General features: G+C 38.6%; 1 long non-coding RNA gene across 1 annotated transcript in view; it reads right to left on the minus strand.

The window, feature by feature from the left end:
- Positions 1-8,219, minus strand: part of LOC125390398 (uncharacterized) — a 28,434-nt gene extending 20,215 nt beyond the window's left edge. The window contains exon 1 of the long non-coding RNA XR_007228722.3: positions 8,147-8,219. This is a non-coding gene — a long non-coding RNA (uncharacterized LOC125390398). The remainder of the gene's footprint in view (positions 1-8,146) is intronic.
- Positions 8,220-10,472: the final 2,253 nt, after the last annotated feature.

Below are 10,472 nucleotides of genomic sequence, written 5' to 3' on the forward strand. Positions count from 1 at the left end.
AAAGTTAACACTTGTTTCAAATAAACTAAACTCCTCTTGTGATTTTTACCTATAACTGCTTAATAAAATCATATGGTTAATTCTTATATCAAACACTTTCAGGTGGCAGAATAATATTTATAAAAGAAAATTGCACAAAATAAATATATATTCATAATTTAAAGAAAATAGTAACATGAATAGTTAATAATATAAATAATTATTGCTTTTCAAATAAAAATTGAAGTTGTTTTAACAAATAGCTATCATGTAGATTTTTCCCCTTTACTGTGACTAGCACTGGGGGCTTCTGATTATTAAAAAATGATCAAATGCTTTAATAAGAGGGAAAATGTTGCAGATAAAATGTAGTTTTCAAAAGTTCTATAATCATTGTAATCCAATACAAAGGAAAAGTTTGGGTTATATCAACTCTTCTTCACGTGATGGCAAAACTACCAAGAAAATCAGCTCACATGATTCCTAAACTGAAAAATAAGAAAAGACAATGCTCATCAAAAGAAACTGAAAATGAGGAGGCTGGGGGACAGCTCCAGCAGTGAGGATCTTGGTGCAACATCAGGACTTTGATCTCTAGTACCGTGTACTCGTCAGGCATTGCATGTACGTGTGTAATCCAAGCACTGAGGGACAGGGACAGGAGGACCTCTGCAATTCACAGGCCTTTCAGGCTAGACAAATCAGCACGCCTCCAGTTCAGGGATGACCCCGTCTCCAATATGATGGAGAGTGATTGAGGAAGACAACTCATATCGGCGTCCAGCTTCCATACGCTGGGACGTGCACACACATATACCCAAAGCCACAGAAATAGAAAGGAAGTATGTCCCATCTCCTTTGATGAGACTAATTAAAATCTAAATTATAAGAAAACAGCTGACCAATTCATAACATTGAGTCACTTAAAAATCATTAAAATATTATTAAACTGAATATCTAACATAGTAAAATACAGTACAGTACAACCAGCTAGGGTTTACCATGGTAACTCAACATTTTCACTGAGTGTGAGCATCACAATATACTCATCCCATCAGACAGAGCAAAGCACTTGACCTCATCAAACATATTTCTGAGAAAAAAAAACACTCAACAATATAGGGATAGAAGTTAAGCGGCTCTGACAAAGGGTGTCTCAGAAAATGTCACAATTAGCAACATACATCATCATGAAAACCAGAAGGCTTCCATCTAGGTGAGCACAGGTACTCAACTCCTCATCACTTCCATTCAGTACTCCATGGGATTTTCTAGACAGTACAACTAAGGGAAACTCCATATGAGCACTCTCTATCTCTTCATTCCTCCAGTCAACCTTCCAGGGAACCAGGACAAGGAAGAAGTCCAAGAAACACAGCAAGTGTTTCCCTGTGTCTCTGTAAAGACTGGCATGAAGCCCAGGCTCCCTGACTTTAAGCAGAAAGTATGTATTTGCCACATGCAGTCACATTGCCAGGGTTAGCAACAGGCAAGAAAGCAATGGGAGCGTTGCTTCCATGAAACATAGTCATTATATTCATATTCCCCTGGGCTCTGGGATACGTGTTCAGAGAAATCCAAAGAATCTTCAGTGTCACCATCTGGCCTTGTTTAACTCTGTGAAGCTGTGTTACTTTTCCTGTCTAAAACACCCGACTGCTCTAATGAAGAGCTGAAAAACCAAAAGGAAGGTGGGAGAAAGGATAGGTAGGGCTGCAAGCAGAGAGACTAAATAGGAGAAGAAATCTGGGATGAGGATTGAGGAGTGAGCAAAGGAGAAGAGGACGTCATCAGGGGCCGGCCATCCAGCTACACAGCAAGGAGTAAGAAGTGTAGAGAGGGATACAGAATAGAGAAAGATAAAAGCACAGAGACAAAAGGTAGATGGGATAATTGCAGAAAAGCTGACTAGAAACAAGCCAAGTAAAGGTCCAGCATTCATAAGAAAAACTAAGACTCTGTGTATTTATTTGGGAACTGAATAAATGTCCACATTCTAACTCCACAGGCATTGCTCAGCTTTGTTCACTGTGACTCTATTCACAAGATCTAGAAAATAGAAACAACCTAAATGTCCTTCCAATGATGAATAGATGAGGAAAATATGATATGATGTATATATTTATTTATATACTCATATATATATGAATATGAATATATATGAATACTCATATATATGAATAGAATTTCTCTAAAATGAACGATAACATTTACAAGAAAAATTAGTTAGAACTAGAAAATATTCTATTGAGTAATGTAATGAAACCCAGAAAACCAAATTGTGTATATTCGCTCTGATTTGTGCTTCCTAGCTCTGAATGTTTATATGCAAGCAACCACAGATACCAGGAAAGGTAAAGAGAATAAAAAGGGGAAGAAAACATGAACATTGGAGAAAGTAGTAGTAGAATAACAGTGCTGTACGAACGGAATTGAGAAAATGAAGGGATCCTTATCTGGGAAGGGGGAGGGCAGTCCAGAGGGAGAGAGATAGGAGGGGATATAAACAATATTTTAAACCATAGGGAACAATGTGGTTTTATGTTTATTTAGAATTACATATCACATGCAAATGTATACATACATATGCTTATAGTTGAAATGGCATTATGCTACATGTGATGACAATCAGCCTCACAAAAGTCACAGATTATCATCAATACCTCTAGTTCCAGGCATTGGTAACTTCCTTTAGATTTGTTGGTCATCAGAGCCTTAGGGGCTCCCAAAACAATATAGGCTATTATTGTTGTCCTTGGTTACCTCCCAGAAACAAAAGGGGAGACCCTATTGCTTAAGACCACACACACTTAGGACTCAGAGTTGGAGGAATTGAAGTGAATGTGTCCCAGGATCTTTCTGCCAAAACATTGGCTATTATGAGATCAACAGGAGCTGAGCTAGCTGCCAATGGAGGAAAGCAATCGATACTCCTCCACAGCAGTGACATTTATGAACCGTAGCAATGACAGGAATGGCTAAATGTACCAAAAGGTACTACAGTGGCACTTACATCCTGAGAGTAACCAATACCCATCCAACTGAACTGAAAATCTGCCCAGTAGGAGGGAATTCATTCCTGATACTGTAAAACTAACAAAATAGCCATGGCTACTAAGGTCATGGACTCTAAAGAGAACACTCTACTGTCACTTTCCTAAGCCAGCACAATTTTCAAATGCATGCCAAATCCTTATTCTTGTATTGACAGATAGTACAGTTCTCACCTCTCATTAAAGATGCTCCTTTTTGCAGGAGAGACCATTACAGAAATCCATAACTAGTCAAAATCAGAAGAACAAGCAAATTTAGGGTGCTCTACAACATAGGACTACTCACAAGGCTTAGGGGACATCAGGTGAGAGGAACCAGAAAAATTGGGACAGTGAGAGGACCAGGAAGTTGGCTATGAGACAATACCTTCTGCATATGACAAGGAAGCTGAACTAGTAAAATCTCAAAAATGTGGCTGACCATACAAGACCTGCACAATGACAGCGCCAGTAGACATGTCTATGTGGATAGGGGAAGTCTACGGGCAATTAATGACTGCTGATAGAGAGAGGGACAAGGCCCCTAGCAGGTGATTCAATCCAAGTGGTCAGTGCTAAAAATATATGCATGGAAGTAACACTAAATAGACTCAACAGGTTAGACTTATCAAATTACACACACACACACTTATAAAAATGACAAAAAGAGAAACTAACCACAGATCTGAGAGGGATTAGAAAGGGCACAAGAAGGAGGCCAACACTAGAGAAAGAACCCACACGAAGATAGTATCCACATTTGAAATAATAAAATAAATGAGTAAAAGATGAATGTTGTGACATCTTCCTGTAATCCCAGCTCTGAAGTTACTGAAACAGGTGGAGACCTGGAGTCCACCAGCTAACCAGTCTAAGCTAATTGGTGAACCTTATGTTCCAACAGAACTCTGTCTCAAAAAAACAAGGTGAACACCTCCTGAGGATCAACACCCAAAGTTGACCTCTGGCCTCCAGACAAATACATATTCACCTACACACACACACACACACACACACACACACACTCACACACATTCACACTTAGGCAAAGGCAGATAGATAGGCATGTGATGTGGCATTCCCCTCTGTATGCTGTGAATACCACTGGTGAATAAAGAAACTGCCTTGGCCTGTTGATAGGGGAGAACTTAGGTAGGTGGGAAAAACTAAACTCTATGCTAGGAGAAAGGAAGCAGAGTCATGGAGGTGCCATGGAGCTGTTGCAGGGGAAAGACATACTGAAACTTTGCTGTAGGCCACAACCTCGTGGTAATGCACAGATTAATGGAGATGGGCTGGATTAAGATGTAATTAGATGTAGTTAGCCAATAGGAAGCTAGAGCTAATGGGCCAAGCAGTAATTTAAATAATACTGTTTCTTTGTGATTTTTTTGGGGCTGAGAAGCCGGGAACCAACAAGCGGCCTTCTTTCAACAGACATGTATGGACAAAACCAAAAACACATATGATTAACTATAATAAACAAAGAAAAGACTGAGGGGTACAAAATGACAAATCATGATGCACTCCCTGGATGGAATCCTGGAAGGGAAAAAATCAGATTGAATAAAAACTAACAGATCCAAATGAAGAACTAACTTCAATTAATACCGATCCACCAATACTGTTTTAACTATAAACACTTCTTTACTATAGTGAATTAATCAATCAAAATATCACTTAGGTAGAGTAAGGTAGCCACTCACACAAACACTTGTCCAGTCCAAACCTCCACAGCATAGTGCATGTCTACGCAGTAGAAACTGGCCACTCTGGAGAAATGTAGCTTCACTTAAGGCTTCACTCTTTCAGTATCGCTTACACGCTGGTGTATTCATACACCACAAAAAAAGCACAGAAGGACAGAGTCAAAATTAGAAAAGCAATTAGCTTTGTATCTTTATGAATAAAGTGCTCTTTGCCTGTGTTCTGTCCTTACTCATCATCAGAGGCTACTCTTTCTTAGTATCCTTTCTAAAAAAGATTGATACTAATACAATTACTATAAGAAGTCAATATTGAGTAAAGGGTCACCTTAGTGATGTTGGGAAACTCTACACTAACTTGTCAGTGACCCTGAAAACTTAAATTGTCATAAAAGGAATACTTATTTTAAAAGTATTTATGTGTGAAGTGTATGTGTGTGTGTGTGTGTGTGTGCGTACATGTGTGTTGTGTGTGCGTGCATGTATGTTGTTTGTAATAGTATACATCTAAGTAACTCATGGGTCTGTAGTATTAAACTTAATAACATTGAAAATACTATTTTCAATTGGCAGACTGTAATAAAATATTATGTGAAATCATATTTCAGATAAAAAAGAAGTTCTGGGGGGGGGGAGAGAAAAAAAAAGAAAAAAAGAAGTTCTATAATTAACCATAAGTTTCCAGCTTAGGAAAGTGGATGAGCAAAACAAGTTCAAAGCAGTCAAACCAAAATGGTTAAATGGACACATACGAAGGAAGCTTATTTCTCTTAGGTTAGTCTCTCCCACCACCTTGTTCTGTTCCCCTGAGCTTCACGGTGAATTTCAAAGCATCAGAAGTGATCCCATTCTGGAAATTCAACAGGAACACGGGGGCTGCATCTTCAGATCTGAGCTCATCTTGTCCCCTGACAACCCTTCCTCTCCCCAGCACGTGACCTCAGGAGTGGCACTGCGGGGCCTGCACATCAGCCAGTTTCTCTCTGGGATAAGCAGTGAGCAGGGAGCCTAAGATTTCTGCTCTCAGAGTTTATTTGAATCTGTTCTATTTTGTATTCATTAACTTTGCACTTAAAGAATTTCAACTGTGCTTTTGATCATGGTCTTCTTGAATTATCCCTAAATTCATTTCCACCTCAGCCATACCAAATAAGCATATATTTATGGAAATGTGTATATGCTTATATATGCAATTGCAAGAAACATTGCAGACTTACAAACTCCTTATTTGCTTGACTTTACCTTAATGATGACTGGTAAGATTTAATGCAATACTGAAAAAAATCTTAAAAACTTGAATGTTTTCTGAGCTCTGCATAGATTTCTCATAGTAAGGACTACTATCTAAAATTTTAGCTGAGGTGTTATTTTCATATATATATATATATATATATATATATATATATATATATAATAGATTCCTCTCTCATAAAATACATCCTGACCACAGTTTCCCCTCCCTCCACTCCTTCCAGCCTCCCCCATCTGCCCTCTTCTCAGTATCCATTCACCAACTATCTCCCATCAGCAAAGAGCAGGCCTCCAAGAGACTGCAACCATTTTCCTTTGAAAGCTGTATCATGCATCTATTATTTCTACCAAAGTATGTATTTTACATAAAGATGAACAATGGTGTCAAGAGGGCAGCGTTGGTATAACATTTAGTGTCTATTTTCTTCTCTAGATGACTCACTAGAGCAAATGCTCTCATTTCCCTAGTACACTGTATTCATTTACCTCCAGCTACTTAATAATACTCATATTGCTAGGATGCGCAACTGTGAACCTATCTCTCTGCTGTGATTTCTTCAGAGTCAAAAGCACTACTTTATGTCCTTTTCTTCATCACCCACCAGGTTGTCTGACACAGAAAATTCAAAAGTGTTAGCGGAAAAGAGTTGAACTAAGCATCAATGAAATGCCCTTCTACCGCAATCTAATCAAATCCAAGCAAAACAAGCAACTGTTTCCACAATCTACCAATTTCTTCTAAGTTTCTGTTGATGTGAGGCTGCTGTGACTTCCCACAGCTTACTTGGTCTAGTCTTATTGCCTTTTCCTTTCATCTCAATATTTTCCCATCCTGTGCAGTTTGCTTCTGCTGCTCTGACATCCTTGAATGTTGCTTTGTTTCTAGAGGACCCCTGAGATGTTTTTTTTCTTCTCCCCAAACCATCTAATTCAATAATCTATTTCTCTTTTGAATTATTCATTTGCAAGTCATTCTTTGTGACAATCTACATTTTTGATGTTGGAAAGTAAACAGAAATCTGGTACTTTCTCAAATGATCTAGCCCTTCAGTTTCTTAAACTCTGTTCTATTTCTCCAGATTACCCTTGTTTTGTTAGTGCCGCTTTTGCTATTTAGTTTCTACACTAAATACACAAGTCTGTGCAGCATGATTTGTAATCTCCACACAATCACAGTGTCAATCATGACTTTTTTTAGCTGTCTAGGGAAAAATGTGATCCAAATATTCCCTGCAGTATTTTCTATCTTCTTTTCTTCCTTTATAATAACCCTTGAAATACAGGATGTCCTAAAAAGAAAACTTATAGATATATGTAAAATTGTTATTTTATGAAAATTATGATTTTATTGAAGCATATATGAGAATAAGTATAAGTGATTAGTAATTTACAAGTGGTTATATTTAATCTCAGAGACTGAGACCAATCTTGGATAGTCAATATTTATGTATGACATTATAATTCTATATAATCATTGTAATTTATGGGACATAAAATAAAATTGAATTTTTTTCTGTTGAAAGCCCATTGTCTGTGGTTGCCCATTATAAGAAAAAAAATCAGTAAATAGAAACTGGTAACCACAAAGTCAGAGTCAATAAGACAGCACGGCACTGCAGCGTGGGTGGTGTATGGAGTGCAAGTACTGGGTGTAGAACCACTGGGTAGGAACTTCTGCCGATAGCTGGTCTGGGTACAGAGGAGCCACCACAATGACCTCAGACTGCCCAAGTGCCACCACAAAGCCAGGTAAAGTGAAGCTATTGCTCATTTTGCTCCTCTTCTCTGTCCTTCTATCTATGGCTGCTCCTCAGTTATAAATAGACACCAATCTCACCTCCTAAAATAAGCACCTTCTTGTTCCATTTTCCATTTAATTCTTGTTTGTTACTTTATTCATTCAACCAACATTGACTGGATATGTTTACTGGGCCAGCCACTAACTTATACCCAGAAGAATGTCCCCATTGTGCTGGTATTTTGCTTTCCACTTCTGACTCAAAAATCTTAGCTTTCACTTCTCCTCTTTTCCAGTAACAGCTAGATTAGTTTGCATTATTTATCGTGGTAACAGCCTCTTCTAAATGAAATGTGCATACTATATAATGCACACATTTATACGCCATCCAATTGTTTTCCTATATATTCACAGACACATACATTTCAGAGCACACTTACTTTGATCTGTCAGAGGTCACTGCAGCTGGTGGTGATCTAAAAATGGAACAGAAGAAGGTCAGCTGGCAAAGGGAAACCAGTTGTATGCCTAGAGGTGACAGCAGATGTGTGCTTAAATCAGGTCCAAAGTGCAAGAGAGAGTGCTAGGATTGACACACTCAGAGGCTGATCGGTGCTAGATCCGCAAATGGGGTTATATTCAGTCTTCATAAAGGAGATTTTGCAATTTACTATGACATAGATAAAATGAAAAACATTATGTTGAATGAAGTAAGCCAGTAAAGAAAAGAATTCTGTGTGATCCTTTATCTGTGAAATCTGAAAGGAGTTAAATATGTTGAGCAGTGGTTACTGGGAGTGGGGAGGGGAGACAATGAGAAGTTGTTGGACAAGGATGTTATTTTACTAAATGAATTTTTAGAGTCTATCAGGCACACCAGTGATTAGTCTCTGGGACAGTTTAATTTATGATGAGAATATACTAAGGAGGAAAATTTATAGTTGTTTTTATCAGAACAAAAGTGGAAAAAAAGATATGGAAACCATTTGGATGGATGGATGTCATTCTTGTAGTGATCACTAAATTAAGTATATGTAGATTAAAAACGTCATTGATGTGCACACTAAATATATAAAACATTTATTTTAAAATAGCATACATTTCAATAGTATGCAAAGAATTTCAAGGAGGAAACTTTATTTCCCAAATGGGCCATCAACACCTAATTTCTTCTTTGCACTTACTCCTTGTCTCTGGGTGGCCCTGTTCTGACAACAGTTTTGCAGGGGCCATTTTCCTTTATGGCTCTGTTTCTTCTACCTACTAGATGATGACATTTCATCAGGTGTAACTCTCTTTATTCTGTTGCTTCTTTCATGTCAGATAAGACTTCTGGTCAATTTCATTTTTTATTGTTAATGACTAAGAAGTCATCTCTAGCCCAATCCTACTACATCCTTGTCTTTTATTTACTTATCTATGTGTTGAACATTTCTGGCTCTGGGGTTATTTATTTATTAGTTACTGACATCATTAATTTAGACTTTTAGATATTCATGCAAAACTTGCCCTGAATTTTTCCAGGTAACCTTTGGGAAATAATATTTAAATTTAGAATTAAAGAGTAATAAAACATTTTGGATGTTTTGTGGGGGGAAGGAGTGATGATAAAAATAATTGATGATGGCTGATTTAGATATTCAAAAAAGAAAGCACACAAGTTAAAATGCCAAATATTTAACGAGGCATTGGAGAGGAGAATGTATGGGAGAGCATTAAAGATTCTGAGATCTCATTCTCCTGATAGGACAGGAGGCCATCAGCCCCCATGGTGTGAGGTGCAGAAAAGAATCAGCAGTCTCTACAAGAGCAGTTCTCTAGGAAGGGTTTTGAGATCTTTATGAAACATATTTGTGCTTCCAGAGACGAAATAAGAACCATTTAAGCCCTGAAAATTCAGTACACTCATGACTCAAAATTGTCTACAGATGGCATCCTACCACCTCAGGCAAAGGGGTTCCCATCCCACATCTGAAACCCAAAGGCTCCACTCTGTATTTTCAGTTCATGGATTCTTGCCAAATCTCAGATCCATAGGCTCCGCAGTGATTCTAACGTCCATAGCTCTCACTCTGCATCTCAGGACCCCAGGTTCCCTCGCAACCTCTCAGACCCATAGTCTCTGCCCTGCATCTCACGTGCATATCTCAATCCATAGGATCCTGACTATATCTCAGTCTCTCACACTCTAGCCCAGGTTCACAGATTCTCGCCCTTCATGTTAGGCCCATAAGGTACCACTGCATATATCAGATTCATACGTCTATGGGTTCCTATCCAATACCTCAGATTCCATCCCTTCAGAGTTAGCGATGCCCCATTAGCACAGAGCGATGATGGGAAAGAAGATCCAAGAGTGTGACACTTGGAAATAGTACTCAGATTTATTCCTCAGGTTTTTTTATTATTAATTAATTTATTTATTTATAAAAATTTCCACTTCCTCCCTTCCTCCCCATACCCTTCCATTCCCCCCACTCCCTCTCCTCCTCCCCCCCACTCCCTCCCCTCTTCCCTCTCCAGTCCTAAGAAGAGTCAGGGTTTCCTGCCCTGTGGGAAATTCAAGTTCCTCCCCTCTCCCTCCAGGTCTAGAAAGATGAGCATCCAAACAGACTAGGATCCCAGAAAGCTAGTACATGCAGACAAAACAAGACCCAGTGCCAGTGTCAATGGCTTCTCAGTCAGCCCCCATGTCAGTCACATTCAGAGAATCCGGTTTGATCACATACTCGTTCAGTCCCAGTCCAGCTGGCCTTGGTGAGCTCT

This window comes from Myodes glareolus, chromosome 13 (genome assembly GCF_982192425.1).
Source record: "Myodes glareolus chromosome 13, mMyoGla1.1, whole genome shotgun sequence".
NCBI lineage: Eukaryota > Metazoa > Chordata > Mammalia > Rodentia > Cricetidae > Myodes > Myodes glareolus.